The sequence below is a fragment of the Callospermophilus lateralis genome, unplaced genomic scaffold, assembly GCF_048772815.1.
Source record: "Callospermophilus lateralis isolate mCalLat2 unplaced genomic scaffold, mCalLat2.hap1 Scaffold_82, whole genome shotgun sequence".
Lineage (NCBI taxonomy): Eukaryota > Metazoa > Chordata > Mammalia > Rodentia > Sciuridae > Callospermophilus > Callospermophilus lateralis.
This window is the reverse complement of record NW_027516260.1, coordinates 845,334-863,740: the sequence shown is the minus strand read 5'-3', so window position 1 is coordinate 863,740 and position 18,407 is coordinate 845,334. Positions and strand designations below refer to the sequence as shown.

At 44.5% G+C, this 18,407-nt stretch overlaps 1 pseudogene; it reads left to right on the top strand.

Moving 5' to 3' along the window:
• The first annotated feature begins 299 nt into the window (after positions 1–299).
• LOC143640986 (inactive serine protease PAMR1-like) overlaps positions 300–18,407 on the top strand; it is a 36,448-nt pseudogene continuing 18,340 nt past the window's right edge.

Here is an 18,407-nt window from a genome sequence, read left to right as displayed (position 1 = left end):
TGGGGTCTTTCATTCCCCCCTTTGTCTGGAAACTTGGGAACCAATCATGGTTCCCTCAGTTGGGGGCCTATTTAGGCAGACTCTACATCTTGGAAAACAGTAATCCTCAGGGGACAGTCTTTAACTTTCCAGACTTACTTAAAATTGGCCTCCTAGACCCAACCTGACTCGATTTACCTATCTACATTGCCTTTCCATTTTTGGCTTTGTTTCCCCCTAATTTTAGAAACTTTATTGCTGTGTGGAGAAGGGGTGATGACTCGTTCTGGCTGCTTCAGAGCTGAAAAGGGGTGTCGAACATGAGGGGGCTTGAAGACGTGGGGGGCGACTTGGGGGACGTGAGTTCCCATTTAGAAGTCAGTTCCATTTGAGATCTGGTTGGGGAAAAACAGGTTGTCATCTGGGGACGGGTGTTTCTATGAGAGAAACAAAAACCATGAGTACTGAATAAGTGTTGCAAAAGCTGGAACATGTCACTATACATAAGTTCCCTCATCAGACCACGTGTCTCACTGGGATTCTGTCCAGGCTCCTGACTGGGGTTCCTGCTTCTGCTTCTGCCTGCTACCGTCTCCTCCTCTCAGAGTGGCTAGAGTGGTCTTTTAAGGTCCTAAATTCCAACAGCACCTTCGTGTTGAAACCTTCTAGCAGCTTCCTGTTGAGCTTGGAATCAAATCTGAACCCCTCACCAGGCAGCATGCTACTGTCCCCTTCACTCAAGGATGTCCCCTGGCGGTATCCTGAATTCTCCTTCAGTTCTTCATGCCAAGTGCACTCACAGATTCCCCCGCTGGACCACTCTTAGGCAGGACATTTACAGGTCTAGCTTCATCGCATTGCTTCCTCTCTACTAGGGTCTACTAAGTCCCTTGGAAAGGTTTTCCTTGACCACAGTGTCAGAGATGAGACTCTCACTTCATGCTCTTATCTGGTTCATTGTATTCATGGCGCTTAGCATTCACTGAATTTGCCTTTTTTGTTTGTTTGTTTGTTTGTTTTTTCTGCTCTCTCATTGCTTATTGTCTGTCTTCCAAAGCAGAGATCCATCTCCATAAGGGCAGGTCTTGAAGAGGCCCCAGGATCTTAGCACTGCCCAGGGCCCACCTGTTTCTTCTGTCATCTTCTCCACCCACAGGTTTGTCATATTGAGCCTGGAGTTTGACTACATGTGCCAGTACGACTATGTGGAGGTCCGTGATGGAGACAGCTGCGACAGCCCCATCATCAAGCTTTTCTGTGGCAACGAGTGGCCGGCTCCCATCAGCAGCATGGGCTCCTCGCTCCATATCCTCTTCCATTCGGATGGCTCCAAGAATTTTGATGGCTTCCATGCCATCTACGAGGAGATCACAGGTAAAGACCACAGAGACAACTGTGTAGCATTTTATGGTTTGCTCCAGTAAAATCTGCTCCAGGTAAGTCCTTTCTCCCTGCACAGACTTATTAAAACCTAGCATGTTGCATTCTTGGAAGCAACCTACACACTGAGAAAAAAAAAGGGAGAGAGAGAAATGGCAAGGCGTATTTCGGAACCAGAACTAGAAATTTTTATCTTCTTCATATAAATAATGTGGGTAGAGCACAGAGAGACTGTATAATGTGTCCAGGTCACACAGCTATAATGGTGCAATCAGCAATTTGTACACAAGCAGTTTGACGCTAGAGCTTACGGGGGTGGGGGGTCACTATGGTAAAGAATATTGTCCTTGGATCCTTGGCAGATCAAGCCGTGTGACTTTGGGAAAATTCTTCTCTCTCTCTCTGGGCTTCTGTTTCCTAATTATTGTTAAGGAGATGGTAATAGATGCTGGTCCTTAAGAAGACTCTAGAATAGAGGAAGTGGTTAGCACAGTGTAATGCACAGTAAGCACCAGTAGCTGCCAACCCAAGTGTACCCTTGGCCTCTATTAGTCATCTGTAAAATAGGTCTCGAAAGTCTTAAACTAATCTGACAAACTTGATGCGGAGCTCAAGCCTGACTTTAAATCCTGCTCTTTTTGGCGTATTTGGAAGTAGGATTTGGCCAAGATGAAGTACTCAGTCCTAAGGAATCAGCCTGGTTCTCATTGTTCTGAGATCAGATTGCAGCCGGTTTTACAAAATAAGCTCAGGCTCAAAGGTTAAGTTTTTAAAAATACTGAATAATAATAAAAACAAACTAGCGATGGCCTTCTCCTCATCATGGCTCCCTTAGGATGAAAGTTCTGATGTGAGTCTTAGGTAAGCGGGGGTGGGTGGGGTGGGGGAGTGGGGTGGTGGTGGAAGGGGGTGGGGTGGGGGGTAGTGGTAGTGGTGGTAGAGTCAGGGTTTCTGCAGTCCCCTCCATTCATCTGCCTGTCCCTTAGCAGGATGCCCACAGCAGCTCTCAGCAGTTGTTCTTGTCTCCAGTCCATGCCGGGCCCCATGGGGCTGTGCAGGGCCTGGGAGTTCCAGATGATTTGCTGCTGTGGGTGGTCGGTCCTTGTCCCTGATGACACCCTGCTGGTCCCCTGTGAGGTGGTCTGTCAGGCAGAGCCAGCTTTAAGGGAGGTTGGTTGGGGGCAGTGGTGGCTCACCAACCTGTGTGCCTGTGATGGAGGGAGGGTCTCCCTCTTATGAAATGGTCTCCTCGACTCCCTGCTCCCCTAAGAATCTAGGGAACACTGGCCTGCCCTGGCAAAGAGCCAGCACCATTTCTGCTCCTCACATACTCCATTTGTCAGTTTATATCCATTATTGCCTCTGGCTAGGGTCACCTGTCTCAAACCTGCATATCACAACCCATGCTTCAGAATCCCTATCACCTTGTCCATCCTTGGCTAAACCCTTTCTCTTGCTTCAGTGAGCTGTGACTTTGCCCTTTTATGACCACTCTGTAGCACTTTCTGTTCTTTTTTGATAATACACTAACTGCACCATGCTTTGGGTTACAATTGTATATTTTTCTTTACATCACCTTGACCTGGTAAATAGAATCTCCTATTTGTCTTTGTGTCTCTCTGGTACCTTTCACAGAGCAAGCTCTCAGTACAGATTTGTTCCACTGAATCGAGGGATGCATTTCTTCCGTCAACGTAGGAATGGTGATAACACACGCATAGGGTTTTTCAATGTCTTTTTGTAGAAAATATAGTCCTTAAGGTGCTCTGTAAAGAGCAGGTTATGAGGTCAGATAAGCTTGGGGAAGACTGAATGTATGTGCATTCTTAGAACTTCATAATGCATAGGGCATTAAACTGAGAGGTTCTACAGCAAAGCAGTTTGGTTAATTACCATTAATGCCAGGAGCAGTTCCCCAGTACATGTGAGGCCAGAACCTTTATTGAGTTGAACTTATATCAACATCACAAGGACTAATGGCTACAGAACATATGTTTGGAGATTCTCAAGTACACCTTTAATGGTGTCATAAAGATTATCTTCCAGTGACTGTCTCTTTTTTTTTAAGGGTGATCTAAAGCTACCCAAGGATGCTTACCCATCCAAGAGATGCAAAGCATGATTCTGCTTTCATTTATTTAATGCTCCAGTTTATTTTTTTGGTACCAGGTATTGAACCCAAGAGTGCTTAACCACTGAGCCCCATTCCCAGCCCCTTTTGGATTTTATCTTGAGACAGGGTCTTGCTAAGTTGCTGAGGCTGGTTTTGAACTTGGGGATCATCCTGCCTCAGCCTCCTTAGTCACTGGGGTTTGCAGGCTTGAGCCACAGAACCCAGTGCTCCTGTTTATTTTTTGTCTTATGCCCCTCAGACTAGCGTCGCCTTCTGGGGGCCTCAGAAAGATCGAATAATATCAGCAACCTCTGACATGTAACGAGTACCTACGTGTTTTAGGCATTAGCAGGTCAGGGTAACATGAATTCCGTATAAGGAATAGAAAACCACCAAGACGTCAAGAAGCCTCCAGGCCTGGAGAGGAGGCACTTAGGGATGTACAGTGGCACTTAGGACGCCTTATGTCTTACAGCGTGCTCCTCGTCCCCTTGTTTCCATGACGGCACCTGCCTCCCGGACAAAGCTGGATCTTATAAGTGTGCCTGCCTGGCAGGCTACACCGGGCAGCGCTGTGAAAACCGTGAGTATGCCTCCTGGGTGGAGCTGAGGAGCCTCGTGGGTGGGCCTGGGAGGGCTTTGGGGCTCTCGGGGTTGCTGTTTCTTGGTGTCTAGGACTCTCTGTCCAAGATGGCGCAGGGTGTGGATACAACTGAGTGGCCTCAGAAGGGCAGGGCTGCTGGAGTACCAACGTTTGCCCCTTGACATTTCTAGCCCAAACCTATTGCAAATACCTCTCAAAAAAGACACAGCAGTCTCACATACTATTCAGAGCTCAGGAACACCGAGGAAACAGTCAGCTGTAGAAAGCCACCTTTGTCAGCTCTCCTGTGGTTCAGGGTTTGAGCTCCCTGTCCATCCTAAGGTCTGGAGTTTCGAATTGTCCTCCAGGGCACCATTCATGGGTCCGATGTGGTGTGGGATAGTCTGAAACCCTACATGAATCATGGTCAATATGTAAGGTGACCACAAGCTCCAGTTTTCTGTGGACAGTCTGTCTCAGTGTGTGCATTTTGTCTAAATATAATAAGATCCTCACTCACACTTAAAGCTTCCTGAATTGGGCGGCAAATAACATGGGTATCCTATAAGGATGAGATGAGTTTTGTTGAGGCACAAACTAATGTTTTCTGAAGGACTGCTGTGCATTGGGAGTGTGGAGAGGCAGGGAAAGAGGACGCCTTGTCTTTCTCTGAAGCAGATTCTCCCGAGTTGGTGAGACCTGTTTCAACCTCCTTTAGTAGTTCTTGGGCAGGCCTGGAAAGAAAGGGGGTGCAGGGGGTGGGACATAAGAGAGGAGGATCCAGCTGGTTATATCCAGGACAGCTCTCCTTGTTCTCAACCATTCAAGCCCTGGCCCAACCTTCTGCCTGAGCCAAATTCACCCCTTCCCTTTCCCCTTCCCCTCCCTTCCTCTTTGTTCTAGGATAAAACCTAGGGTCTCCAGCATATTAAGGATGCAATTTACCACTGACCTATACTCCCAGCTCCTGAGTCATGTCATGACTGTAACATTGAACCACTCAAGTTCTCTAGTCTTATAGCTGTGCAATAATAACCCCCAGTCATCCAAACAGCAAAAACCAACTCAAGAAAATAATGCACTTCCAAAACATGAAATCAGCATGTGATTTTCCTCCACTATTAGACCCAAGAAGAGAGAAGAGAGACTTGAATGTGCTGAGTGTGAACAAGCCTCTGACAGATCTAATCCTTATCCTTAGGATGTGTCATGCTGATGGCTGCATGTGGTAGCACCATGAATGTGTGGTGCCAAGGACTGTGACATTTTAACCCAGTAACCAGAAATAATTGGTTGGGGTATCTGATAACTAAAACCGTGTGTATGTCCTGTGTGCTAATAGAAGTTTGAGACCCAAAATTGTCATGCACTGAAACCATCACCCTGGGGTGAGAGGTGCAGAACAAGAAAAGTCAAAATTTGGGGAAGAGCTGAAGGAGTACAGTTTCTACCCTGGGCAGGGTTCCTCCAAGCAGATCCTGAGACGAGAATGAGTGTACAAGTGAGGTTTCAAGGTCAAGCTCCCTAGAGAAGCTCATAAGGGAGGGGACAAGGAATCAGGAAGGGAATGAAGCTAAGTAAGTGTCAGGTTTCAGGTGAAATACCAGCCCCAGTGTTGAGTGGTAGTGAGATCTGGAATATAAAGGAAGTGTAGGCTAGGGGACTGGGCTGTCCTGTCCACACAACAGTGAGTCATTGGCTAAATTCCATGGGGAACTAGGGGACATGAACTGGGCCCGCTGGCTTTCTGTGCAGGTGGATAATGTGGTTCTCATCCCTGTGGGCAGTTCTCTGAAAGTAGCAGGTACAGACAATATTGCAGAATGGGGAGGGGTCCCTGACTATGCCACTGAGTTCTGCTGAAAGCATCCCTTGCTCTGGAGTGGCATGGCAGGTTTGAGTGGGACTCTGGGAGAGGCTTAGAAAATGATGCTCCATGGTCCCCGCCTCATTTGAGGCTGCTGTGTTGTGTGCAGGCAAATCAAGGAACCAAGGCTTTCTCTTTACATCAAGAAATTGTATGTGGTGTTATTCTTCTCATGGCAGTGCTGGACCTTGACCCTTTAGATTCAAAGGGACATGGTGGCAGCTAGAGTAGCTTAAAGGGAATGTTTAATGAATTCAAGGAACTGACTGCACAATATGAGGGCTTTGATAAACAGGTAAAATTGCAAAGAAGTGAAACATCACCAAATAAGACCAGATGCCTTTAAGAAGCTGTTTTAATTCTTCCCAAAGTTATGATTAAAATGTGCCTGGATAGCGTGTGAATCAAATATGGATTTCTCAGCATGATTATTCCACCAAGAAAAAATAAACATCATGAAAAATGAATGTAAAATAAGGCATTTGGTACTGATTTGTAACTTGATTCATACAGTATCTGAAATCACTTTAAAACACCAGCATAGATGGGCAAGAGAATTCTCCCCTGCCAGTTTATATATATATATAGTTCAAAAACCATAATTCCTCAGCACGGCGCAGTTACAGCTGGGTGAAGATATTCACAGTGGAAATCTGATATGTCATTTGCTAGCATCCTTATGGGGGTCTGAATGTTTATTATTTTCTATAAGATGCAGGTTTATTTTTTTTCTGTTAGGAAGTTTGGCATGAGTTCTAATGCACTCCGTGGGGGAAACATCACAAAAATTAGCTGTGGCAGTTTACCTTATAATTTTTGAACAGATCTTCGTCATTTTTTTTCAGAGCAATCTGTCAGTTAGAAAAGCAGAAAAGAGAAAAAATATTAATTCTGTTTTCCTCATGAGGATATCAATGTACTGGAACAATCTCTCTAGAAGGAATTTTTTCAAAGTGAAGAAGAAACCCAAGCACTCTCAGATTCCCCCAAACTCTCAAATGCTCAAATTGGACTAGGCAATTATTTTTAAAAATTAGTTTTAAGAGCACCGAGCTCAGGATGCACAAGATTTCTGTCTTTGATTTATGTGATATCAAACTTGATAAGAGGAAACCACTTCTAGATGCTGCACTCAAGTCTTTGTGGAAAATTAGATGCTCCTTTTTGCATATGAAAGATTCAAAGCAGAGGATGCAAGATGCCATTCCTCATCAGATCCAAAACCAGAAGTGAGAATTGCACATTTCCCATGTAATTCATCATGTCTCATGGTGGCTCTTGCAGTGTGGCTTGGTAGGACTCCAGGTGATTGAGTGGTGAGCTCTGGTGACCACTGTGTCCCATGATCAAGTCATTTCAAAGGTCTTTCCTTCCTGATATGGCTCATCAGTCTCTCTATTCTCAGGAAAGTCCTTGATATAAACTAACTTTATGCATGTGCATGTTCTTAAGTAGGGTCCAATAGAAATAGGTTTTCTACCTCCTTGCAGAAGAAACCAAAGGTCAAATAATACAGAGGTGTGTGAAATAAAAAGAGAATACTATTTTCCCTGACCAATCCTGGTTTCTAGGGAAACCACTGGTAGAAACTGTGAACTTCTTTCTATGTTGCTCCAACCTATGATTTCATATATCCTTATTTTAAGCCAGTGGTTCTAAGCCAGGGGTGATTTTGCCCTTCATCTCCACCCCTGGGTGGCACTTGGCAATGCCTTAATCAATGCTGGTGGTTATAATTGTGGGGGTAAAGGAGACAATGCTGGCTTCTAAAAGGTGGAGGCCAGTATGCTGCTAAACATCCTACATGAACCAAGACAGCCCCACCACAGTTATCTAGCCCAGAGCCAGTGGTGCCAAGGTCAAGAGACCATTTTACCAAAGTGCATTCAAGAATACATACAATCATTCAACTCATTTTCAATACCCATGTCATGGATATTTTTTCCAGATGGGTCCATGAAACGATTCCTGAGTATTCATTGTATGCATGAATGAGCTATCAAATATTCATCACATTCTTATGATGGATTGATGGATTTGATATTGTTTAAATTTTTTTTTGCTATTATGATGAGAACTGCAATGGATATCTCTACATGTGAACAAAAAATTTTTGTAAGATAAATTTCTAGATGTTGAACTGTTGGTTCAAAGGGTACATGTATTTATTTATTTGTTCTTTTTAGATATACTTGATAATAGAGTGTATTTGACATTATACATACATGAAGTACAATTTTCCATTCTTGTGGTTGTACATAATATGGAGTTACACTGGTCATGTGTTCGAATATGAACATAGGAATATTATGTCTGATTCATTCTACTTTCATTCCAATTCTCATTTCCTCTTCCTTCCTCCATTCCCCTTTGTCTAATCCTATAAACTTCTATTCTCTCTTCCCACCCTGTTTTATTGTGTGTTAGCATCTGCATATCAGAGTGAACATTTTGGCCTTTGGTTTTGGGGATTGGCTTATTTCACTTAGCATGATAGTTTTCAATTCATTTACCACAAATGCCATAATTTAATTCTTTATGATTGAATAATATTTCATTGTGTACATAAACCACACTTTCTTTATCCATTCATCTGGTGAAGGGCACCTAGGTTGGTTCCATAGCTTGGCTATTGTGAATTGAGCTGCTATAAACATTGATGTGGCTGCACCATTATAGTATGCTTCCTTTAGGTCCTTTAGGTATATGCTGAGGAGTGGTATAACTGGGTCAAATGGTGGTTCCATTCCAGGCTTTCTGAGAATCTCCATACTGCTTTCCAGAGTGGTTTTACCAATTTGCAGTTCCATTAGCAGTGTACGAGTGGGGGTACTTGTATTTAAAGATTTGAGAATGATTGCCAAGAAGGTCATGAAAAGGTTTTACCAATCTACGAGATGAGCCATTCATTATAAGCACCAGACCTAGAAATAAGAATTTGGATCTGCATTTCAGAAACAAAGGTCTACTCTTGTCAAAATGGAAATGGGTGTGTTTTCAGGGGGCTCCACTGGTCTGAGGAGAGAGAGTTCTTGTTCAGACTTTGGGAAGTGGTGGATTAAAGGAGAAACAATCAGCAAGGTTTGGCCTCATCCCAGTGGTCAAGAGGGTGTGAAAGGCCTGGGACACTCATCAAGGGCTATTACACCCCCACCCCCCAACCTCAGATTCCCTAAAATGTTTTCCAAGGAGGTAAAACTTTCCTCTGCTCTTGAGTGACCTCCTCAGAACCCTGACAAGGGGAGTGGTCCTTCCTTAGCCTTGAGGCCAGACTTACCCCCTGCCAACACCCTCAGTGACCTCTAGCCTCCCTGGGCCACCATGTAAGAAACTGAGACCCCTTCTTTCCTCTGAAGTTTCCTGTTTCTTTGTATGGAACACAACGACAAAATAAGTCCTCAAGAAAATGGTCAGAGTCTTGTTTTGAAAAAGTGGAGAGCAAGGGATTCATCGCCTGCTCCAGTTTCCATGTTGTCTTTGTTCCTCTGGCCCAGTTGACGAGGCCGGGCTTTCCCCTGTGCATCCTAATGAAGGACGATGAAACGGGCTAAATCTTGGGGGCACAATGCTCACACTGCAGGCTCTGACGCGCCTTTGAACAAAACAAACCGGGCTCCACCAATTAAGGGAAAATGGTGAATCTGGATTCATTTGGGTTTGGAGACCCAGAAGGTTTCCCACTGGCCTGTCCCAAGGACTGAGAAGAAAGGAGGCCAGAATGAGAGGCACACTGTCTCCTTCTGCTTCAAAGAGGTGCCCCGCATTTCTCATTGGAATAAGTGTTTGGGAACTTTGAGATTTTCATGGAAACATTAATGCTGATGCAAGTGAGATTGTTTGGAGACCCCTAGGTGGGTAGCAATCATCTCTTCCCCGACTGACAGGTAAATAAGGTGCTGTGTGCTCACTGGATTAATGCAGAGGGTTCTGACATTTTTCCAATAAGGTATTGAAAAACTGCCTTTGTCTCAGGTCCAAAGACCTCTCTTAGCCTCAGTATCTGGAAGACAGGTCCATCTCTGACTTCTGCTAGATGGTGCTTGGAATGTGTAGTCAGAAAGATCTTGGATTGACACTGAATCTGAAATTGACCAGCCAGATGGTCTTAAACAAGTCATTTAACTTCCATGAGCCTCAATTTTCCCATTTACAAAGTTTAGCAAAATAATACCAAATACCTCTTAGGGTGTTTGTGGGACCCACAAAAGGCAGAGTTGAGGAATAAGAGCTGTGAATCTTATGACTGCTTCTGGCCCTGTCTTAAAGTTGTTTGAAATTCTGGCAGATAGCAGAGGATTCTCCAGATAAGGCATTATGGCAACAACACTAGTTTCTACAAGGTGATGATTATGAAAAAGTGGAGAGCAAGGGATTCATCACCTGCTCCAGTGGTTTAAGAAAATTCCCTAAAGACTTTCTGAGTTTCCTCTTGAGTTGACCTTCACGAGTCGTTGCTGGACCCTTAATATTGCTACCACTGCATCAGCCCACAGGCAAGAAAGACCTGGTTTTAAAAGGACAAGTAGATGTTGCTGGTGTTATTGTCATAAGAAATCCTGGGTCCCAGGGGTAGATATGCCCATTGAGTGTGATGACTGGGGAGCCTTTGCCACCAGGATAGCCTGGAGAGGGGATTTTCAGACATGATAAATGCAAGAATGTCATGAAGGAACTGGATTTGGGTACTCCGAGGAAGGTCACCCAAAGCATTGTGTTATATGACCAGCCTCTGTTCTCTCATGGGGTTTTGGTAGTCATCATTTAACACACGGTGGGATGTGTGCCTGTCCCTGTGGTTATTTTGGAGACCTGGGTTTTAGAGTATCAGTTTTGTTAGAGGGATGGGGAAGAAAAAGGAAATGAATAACCTGGCATAAGAGGGTATAAGAGTTATGAGTGTAATTCTATGGAGAATGGTCTCAGGGATCCATAGTTATTATTCACAAGCACTTAATGATCCAGAGCCTTGAGACTGGAGGAGCCCCAGGAAGACAATTAGCTGATAGACTGCTGACTTCGTACACAGTATCTGGGGCTCCCACCCACTCATTCTTCCTAACAAGGCAATGAACCTCTGAACTCCTTTTGGTATATTCAGAGGGACACCATCCATTTGGATTTAGATCCAAAACATAAGAACTGTTACTGAACACAGTAGAAGCTGCCCTTTAACAATTGTCAAGGTGTGTGTGTGTGTATGTGTGTGTGTGTGTGTATGTGTGTAGCTCAGAGGGAAAGTTTTCTTTTTTTTGGATCAATGCTTGTTCCTAAGTCTACACAGACCAAGTGACATCTAAGTTATGAACTCTGCTGGGCTGCAGAGACTCTGTGGCCTCTTAACCAAAGCATTGCTGTTGGATGCAGGGTAAGGTGCTTGAGGTTGTCTTGTCAAGGGTGCATTTGGCTAGTCAGTGAGTATTTTAGCATAGCAGCATTTCTCCCAAGAAGGCAGAAAAGGCCATGTAAACTGTTCTCTAGCCTGCATGCCTCTCAGAGCATGAGAGGGAGCCCCCTGGAGCATGGAAGGGCCAGAGCCTCCATAATTCTACTCAGTTTTGTGTTCATCTGCTGCTCCTGGTCAAGGCCTTCTTGGCTTTGCTTTAGCAGATGAGGTCACTGAGGCACGGCTTAATGGAGGAAGCCGATTTTATTTGGGTCCCAGTTTAAGAGGTAATCCATTAGAGCTGGGAGGGGCTGTGTGCCCACCTCGGGCTCGGAAGAGGGCACAAGTTGTAGATGAAGGATGAGAGCATTGCAGAATTAACTTCTGATGGAAACAAACATCCTGCTTTAGTTGTTTTTTGCCACTGTGACTGTAAGACCAATCCAGCTCAATTGTAGGAGAGAAGAAGTTTATTTGGGGCTCACAATTTCAGAAGTCTCGGTCCATAGACAGCCAGCTCCATTTCTACAGGCTTGAGGTGAGGCAGAATAACATGGCGGAAGAGTGTGGTGGAAGGAAGCAGGTCACATGATGACCAGAAAGGCAGTGGGGGGGGAGAGATATCACCATTTGCCAATACAAATATATGCCCCAAAGCCAAGTCCCAAATACCCCACCTCCTCCAGCCACACCCCACCTGCCTTCAGTCACCGCCCAGTTAATCCCATCAGGTAATTAATTCATGGATTGGGTTATGACTCTCACAACCCAATCATCTCTCCATTGAACCTTCTTTAATTTCTCTCACACTTGAGCTTTTGGGGGACACCTCACATCCAAACCATAACACATTCCAGTCATCACTGACCCTGAGATGAACCCCAGCCCTTTGACAGAGGCTAGGGATCCCCCAGTTTTCCTTAAAGGCTCCTGCCTCCTGGATCCTTCACTACTTCTCTCTCTCTTGCTCCAGAAGGCAAAAGCTTCCTCTTCTTTAAGAACAGGATGTTCTTGCTGGTATCCATGTACAAAGAACAGCAATAGTCATTATTCTCTCCATTCCTAATATAGACCAGGCTCCGTGCTTCATGGGACATTGCCTGCTCAGTTTGTCAACTTCCTGCATGGTAGGTACTTCTGTCATCTCCACTGTACAGATGCATCCAGCCAAACACTTCTGAGTGTCCATGAAGTGTACCAGGCCCTGGGGAAACATGGCAGAGCTGCATGGCCTATATTTTCTCTGCCTTTGGGCAAAGCCATAAAACTAGCCTAATCTGAGCCTAGTTTTAGTAGAGGAAAGGGTCACATGTTGCATAGTTTCTGGCTACAACTTCCTGAAGTGAAGGCCTTTGGTGGTGGCAACAAGGGTGGTGAGGATTACTGAGTGCATCTTGTAAGCCAGACATTCAGAAGAATCTCCTCAAAGGACTTGGATGTGCCCAGCAGCCAAGGAACCTCAAATTGAAACAGAGTTGTGTAGCTCAGGCCATTTTTTTTAGTTGTAGATGAACCCAATGCTTTTATTTGTTTATTTATTTTTATGTGGTGATGAAGATTGAACCCAGTGCCTCACGCGTGCCAGGCAAGCGCCCTACCACTGAGCCACAACCATTTCCATAGCAAACATTTCTTATATTTCAAAATGTTAACTATGATTGCCACAGAGTGACATTTCTTCCGGTAGTTTAGAATTGCCCTCTACCCTGGAGCTGACTCAGAAACCTTCTGAGATTTGAAGAAACCCCAGGATCACTATTATTACCAAGCAGATGTAGTAGGTGGAGAACCACTAGGTTTCTAACACTCAGGTATGTTACCTATCCTACCCATTCACTCTGTCAAACAGGGATGTGCCAGGTTGACTGGGACCAAGGAATAAAATGACTAGAGCTTTCTGAAAAGTTGTCAAAGTTGACCTATCTCTTAGGCACAGACAGTGTTAGCTATCCAATTAAATAGGCCATCCAAACACCGGAAAAGTAGTGATCAAAAGACACAGTGTACCAGAGGCCCAAGACAATCCTGATTAAGATCAAATAGCTAATTGTAAGCCTCAGCCTCCAAATTGCTGCCGGATGAATAAATAGCAGTGTGTGCAATCCAAGCATAATTTCACATGGGTAGTGTCTCATTCACACCCGCAAAGGGCTGGAAAGCATCACAGAGGCAGGATGCCATTGGCTGGAAAGGGATGAAAAGAGATTTCAGTGCAGACGCATCATCAGTGGGTGTCATTAATCCTTGTTGGTGAAGACCTTCTTGTGAGTAAAAAGTATTTGGTTTTGTCTAGATACAATTTGAACTCAAATATAATTTGAACAGGAGAAAGTGAGGAAGAGTTAAAAGGCCATCTGAAGGTTGTCTCTGAGCACTGGCCTCACGTTCAATCAGGTTTCCAGAAAGGACAAAGCCCCAATGAGAAAGTTAATGCCTTTTCCAAACAGAACCAAAATTCTGTCACAAGTGGTTCCCTTGATTTGGGTGATGAGTGAGAATGAGTAGATCCCAAGAGTATGCTAAGAATAGAGACGAATGTCCCTCCGTCCCCAGCCCCTGCCACCAGCTCCATCATGGGGTGATGGGCTCTGTTGACTTTGGCCCTGTTTCCCTAGCTAATTCTCAGATAATCTTACAGCTCCGAAACTCAGCTCTTTCTAAAAAAGCAGAATAGAATCCTGACTTACTTTTTCTGCTCAGCTGGTTATCAGGCTGACATAAATATTTCATCAATATACAATTTGCCCACAGAAATGTATGCTTTTTACTCACAGTTTCGTAAATCGCTGCTAAACCATTTCCAAAGTCCAAGAGGACATCAGCAATCAAAACTAGGTTAAAATTATTTAGAAGTAGAAATAGAACAATCCCAAAGAGAAGACCAGCAGATGGAATAGAGATTGAAAGAAAGCCCAACACAGGCCCCTTTAGAGTTGCAAAGATTGTTAATTTTATTCTGACCTCTCCCTTGCTCTCCTGTGTCTAAGGGTGAGTACTGGGGAAATGCTGAACATTTCTTGTTTGTAAGTTACAGAAATATTAATATGCTTTGTTACTAGATATTTCTAAAAACTAGATCATTCCCCTTCTCATACAAAAAAAAAGTGACTGGTCTTGTTTATGCTCACACTATTCCAGTGGGTGCCAGCTCAACTGGCTCCTGCCCTCATGTTTCTTCAACCCTGCCTGAGACCTTCTCCAGCTGGGAAGATCCTCTGGCCTATGGGCATCCTGGAGGCGTGTAGAGTTAGTACTTATCCCATCATCCTTCAACAAAGGGTTGATGGTGCTCCATAGGTGAGAACTGGTATCTTGCTCCTTGAGTGGGATAACAATGAGGCATGTCCCATTGTTTCCCAGAGTTGCTAAATGGCACTGATTCGCAGTTGCTCCCCAGTGATAACTTGCTTGATAACTTAAGAAATTCACGGTCTTTATTTTCCCTAGTCCAATGTTGGCCCTTCCTGGGATTGCCACCAAGATAAACTGCTTGTACTCAAAACCTAGTCTCACATGCTACTTCTGGGGGAACTTAACCTCAGACACCTCTCTGAAAGTGTATTTCTTGAAGAGTTAACTTTGTAGAGCCTCGAGAGCTCTGTTAGCCCTGGTTCTCCAGAGAAGTACAACCAATAGGAGATTCATCTATGTATAGGCTCACCTGATTATGGAGGCTGAGAACCCCCATAACCGAGACACAGGAGAGCTAGTAATTTGAAGGCTCTAATGTAGAGAGTCAGTGGTGTAGTTTCCAGTTCAGGCATGAAGGCCTGGGAATCAGGAGTCCTGAGGACCAAGTGTGGATATCCTGCTCAGCCAGCCAAGCAGAGAGAGAACACAATGTTCCCTTCCTCCATCTCATTCCTTTGTTCTATTCAGGCCCTCAGTGGATTGCATGCTGCCTACCCACATTGGAGAGGGTAAGCCCTGTACTCATTATACCAATTCAAACACTGGTCTCTTCTGGAAACATCTTGGGAGACACGTCCAGATATAATGCTTAGGCAGGTGTTGGGGAGCCCAGGATCTAGTCATGTTCTCCCAGAAGATCAGTGATCACATTCAGCTAAATCACTATTTGGTGGCTTCTCTAAAGTTTTAGATAAATCTTTGATCAATGATGAATAACATAAATTTTAAGGGTTAGCCTTATCTGAAGGTTTCTCAAAATATGAATCATTTGCATTTCTGATTAAAAAACAGTGTTAGACTCAGGAATTTATTTATAATCTGTATACACCCCCACCACACACACACACACACACACACAAACACACACACACACACACACACCTCTTCTCTAGGGTCAGGGAGTGAGTGGAGATACCAGGGATGTTTGGAGAGAAGCCAATAATAAAGATTTGTTTGAATGCTCATTTAGCCCTTTTAGACAGCAATTGGAGCATGGCTGCTTCCATCACGAAGAAGCATCTCTCTTCTAATTGTCTCATCTTTGGCTGTATGCCCTGATGTACTGGCCACACTGCCATAGCTTCACCATGTGCCCTGGTTGAGGGGTGATCTCTGTCTAGTTACTCAGGGAGAACACAAATGTGATAAAAACTGGGAACTCCAATTCCAACAAGGCCCCCGTGGTTAATCTCAGCAGAAGCGTCTAGATTAGAACCTGGTTCCACTTCACCTGGCTTCCTATCTATAGATAAGTGGTTTTCTGTCACACCACACAGCAGGATCAGACAGTTCAATCAATCACACCAAGGGACATCTTCATTGCAACCAAGGCCACAGTCAAATTTCACGCTTGACTAGTATTTGCTGAGACCCCCCCTCACCCTATTTTAATTTATTTAAGGACCCTGTGATCACCTTTATTTTATTCCTGGGTTAGGGTCCTATCTTCTGATGTACTTTTAGAAGCACAGGTAAGAAAGGCACTAGTAAGGATAAATTAATGCTAATGAAAAACATTATGTACATTCCCCACCCCCACCCTGTGGGTTCTCTCTTTTTTGTGTGTGTGTGTCAGAGTGAGTTGAGTCAGCCTGAGGAAATAAAACTGGATTTCTTATAATAACATTCCTTAAAATTCTAATTAAACCATGAGGAATTTATTTGATTAAGATTTGTTTTTTTGGACCAGGGATTGAACCCAGGGTGCTCAACCACTGAGCCACATCCCCAGCCTGTTTTATCTTTTTATTTTAAGACAAGGTCTCACTAAGTTGCTTAGGGCCTCACTAAGTTGCTGAAGCTGACTTTGAATTTGTGATCCTCCTGCCTCAGCCTCCTGAGCTGCTGGGATTACAGGTGTGCACCACCGTACCTGGCTGATTGAGAAATATTGTCTGGTAAGATTCTGATCTGAGGAATAAGTTGCTGGAAGTAAAGTATCCAACCATTTTTGTCTATAACTGCTTACAGGAGGCCAAGGAAAGCCTTGAGATATCTAAAGTACTTTAGTGTAATCATCCTGGACTGATGTCACTTGTATTTCTGGGTTTAAATGAAAAAGTCCTATGTTCAAGATAAAGAAAAACCTCTTCCCATGTCCTGTTCTGCCGGGAATAGAGGAGGTACTCATTAAACATTTCATGTGAAGGCAAAGGGATCAGTCAAATCAATAGGCAGCAGCACCTCCCCAGTCCTTCTCTGAAAGGTGAACCTGTTGGCTTCCAAAAGGCAAAGCAGCAACTGGATTCTTTAGTTCCTAAGAGGTTATAAACAGCTCCTGTCTCCAAATATGATCTTACAGCTTGCAGACCTAAGTAAAAGGAGAAAACAAATATGCCTTGCGGGTGGGGGGCTAGTGTATCATATTAACATTTTAGATTCATTTAGGAAAATGTATCACTTTCATGGACGGGAATATACTGATGAACAGAGACATCATGGAAAAAGAGGTCTATTGTCTTTCCACAGCCAGAAGGTGGGTCCACTCCCTGGGTTAGGGATGAAAAATGTGGACTTCCTTTTGTCACATTCAATATTACTTTTCTGACTAGAGGGTACAGAAAAGCTAAATTATTAGTGTGCCCTGAAGAACCACTTTTCCTGAAGACATCTGCATGTTGATCTGACAGGCCTTCTGAGGTCTCCATCGCCATGTCCCCTGCTCACCGACCTCTGGACCTAGCCTTCTCACTTGGTGCCTTTGTAACAGGTATTGCCTCTCACTGTTCCATTCAGGGGAGTAAAAGATAACATTTTATTTGCTTTAAATCATCTTAAATCCAACTCTAAGCCCCATAATTCAGGGAATCATGAGAGATTCAATTTCAATTATTGTTGAATCATCTGTGGTACCCCAGGATTGTGAAAAGAGTCTTGAACATGGACCATGCCAAATCCTCAAGGAGACTCCTCTGATGGTAGATTCTGGTCTGCACTGTTTGGTCTGAGGAATCTCATTGCCTCAGATCACCTATTCCCTTCAGGTACAGCAGATTGGCTGCTGTGGGGCTGGGCTGGAGCCCAGGAGCAAGCATGGAAGCTGGGGGCTGTCTTAAGGACCAGCCTGTAGCTGCCTGGCCCAACAGCCTTCTTAAGGCTTCGTCACCACCCAGGAATGCTGAAAGGCATGTAGGCTCCATATTGGCGCTGAGCCCACTGCCTCTCTGGGGCCTCATCACAGACACCTGTGCCATGGAGAAGAAACCTGAGAGGCCCTGATGCCCAGCTAAAAAATTAACAGAGAGGTATTGGGTTAGTTTCTCCCTCAAACAGAACCTGAGTCAAGCCTATGGGCCCAGGTGATTCACTAAAGGGATTACTCCTGTGATTAACCAGCAAGGAGTGGAAGAGTCAAGATAAGTAAGAGGAAGACATCAAGCAAGAATATTTTCAAGTAATCTTCTACACAGCCCATCCCCCATGGGGGTTCTGGGAATGTAAATCAAACCTCAAAGAACAGGGATTGGGTTCTTCTATTTCCACATATTGGCTACAGGTGAGCCTGGGGTGGGCCTGGGAGGAGGACAGAACTCTAGGTATTTTTTTAGTCCCCCCCCCATCTGGATAAGCAGATGGCCATGCCCAAGGACACCCTCTGAAGGCTGTAGGCCCCAGCTATCACATGTCAAAGGTGAGGGATGTGTGACTTGTGAGTATGAGGGGATGTGGCTGGGACACCAGTAATGGTCAT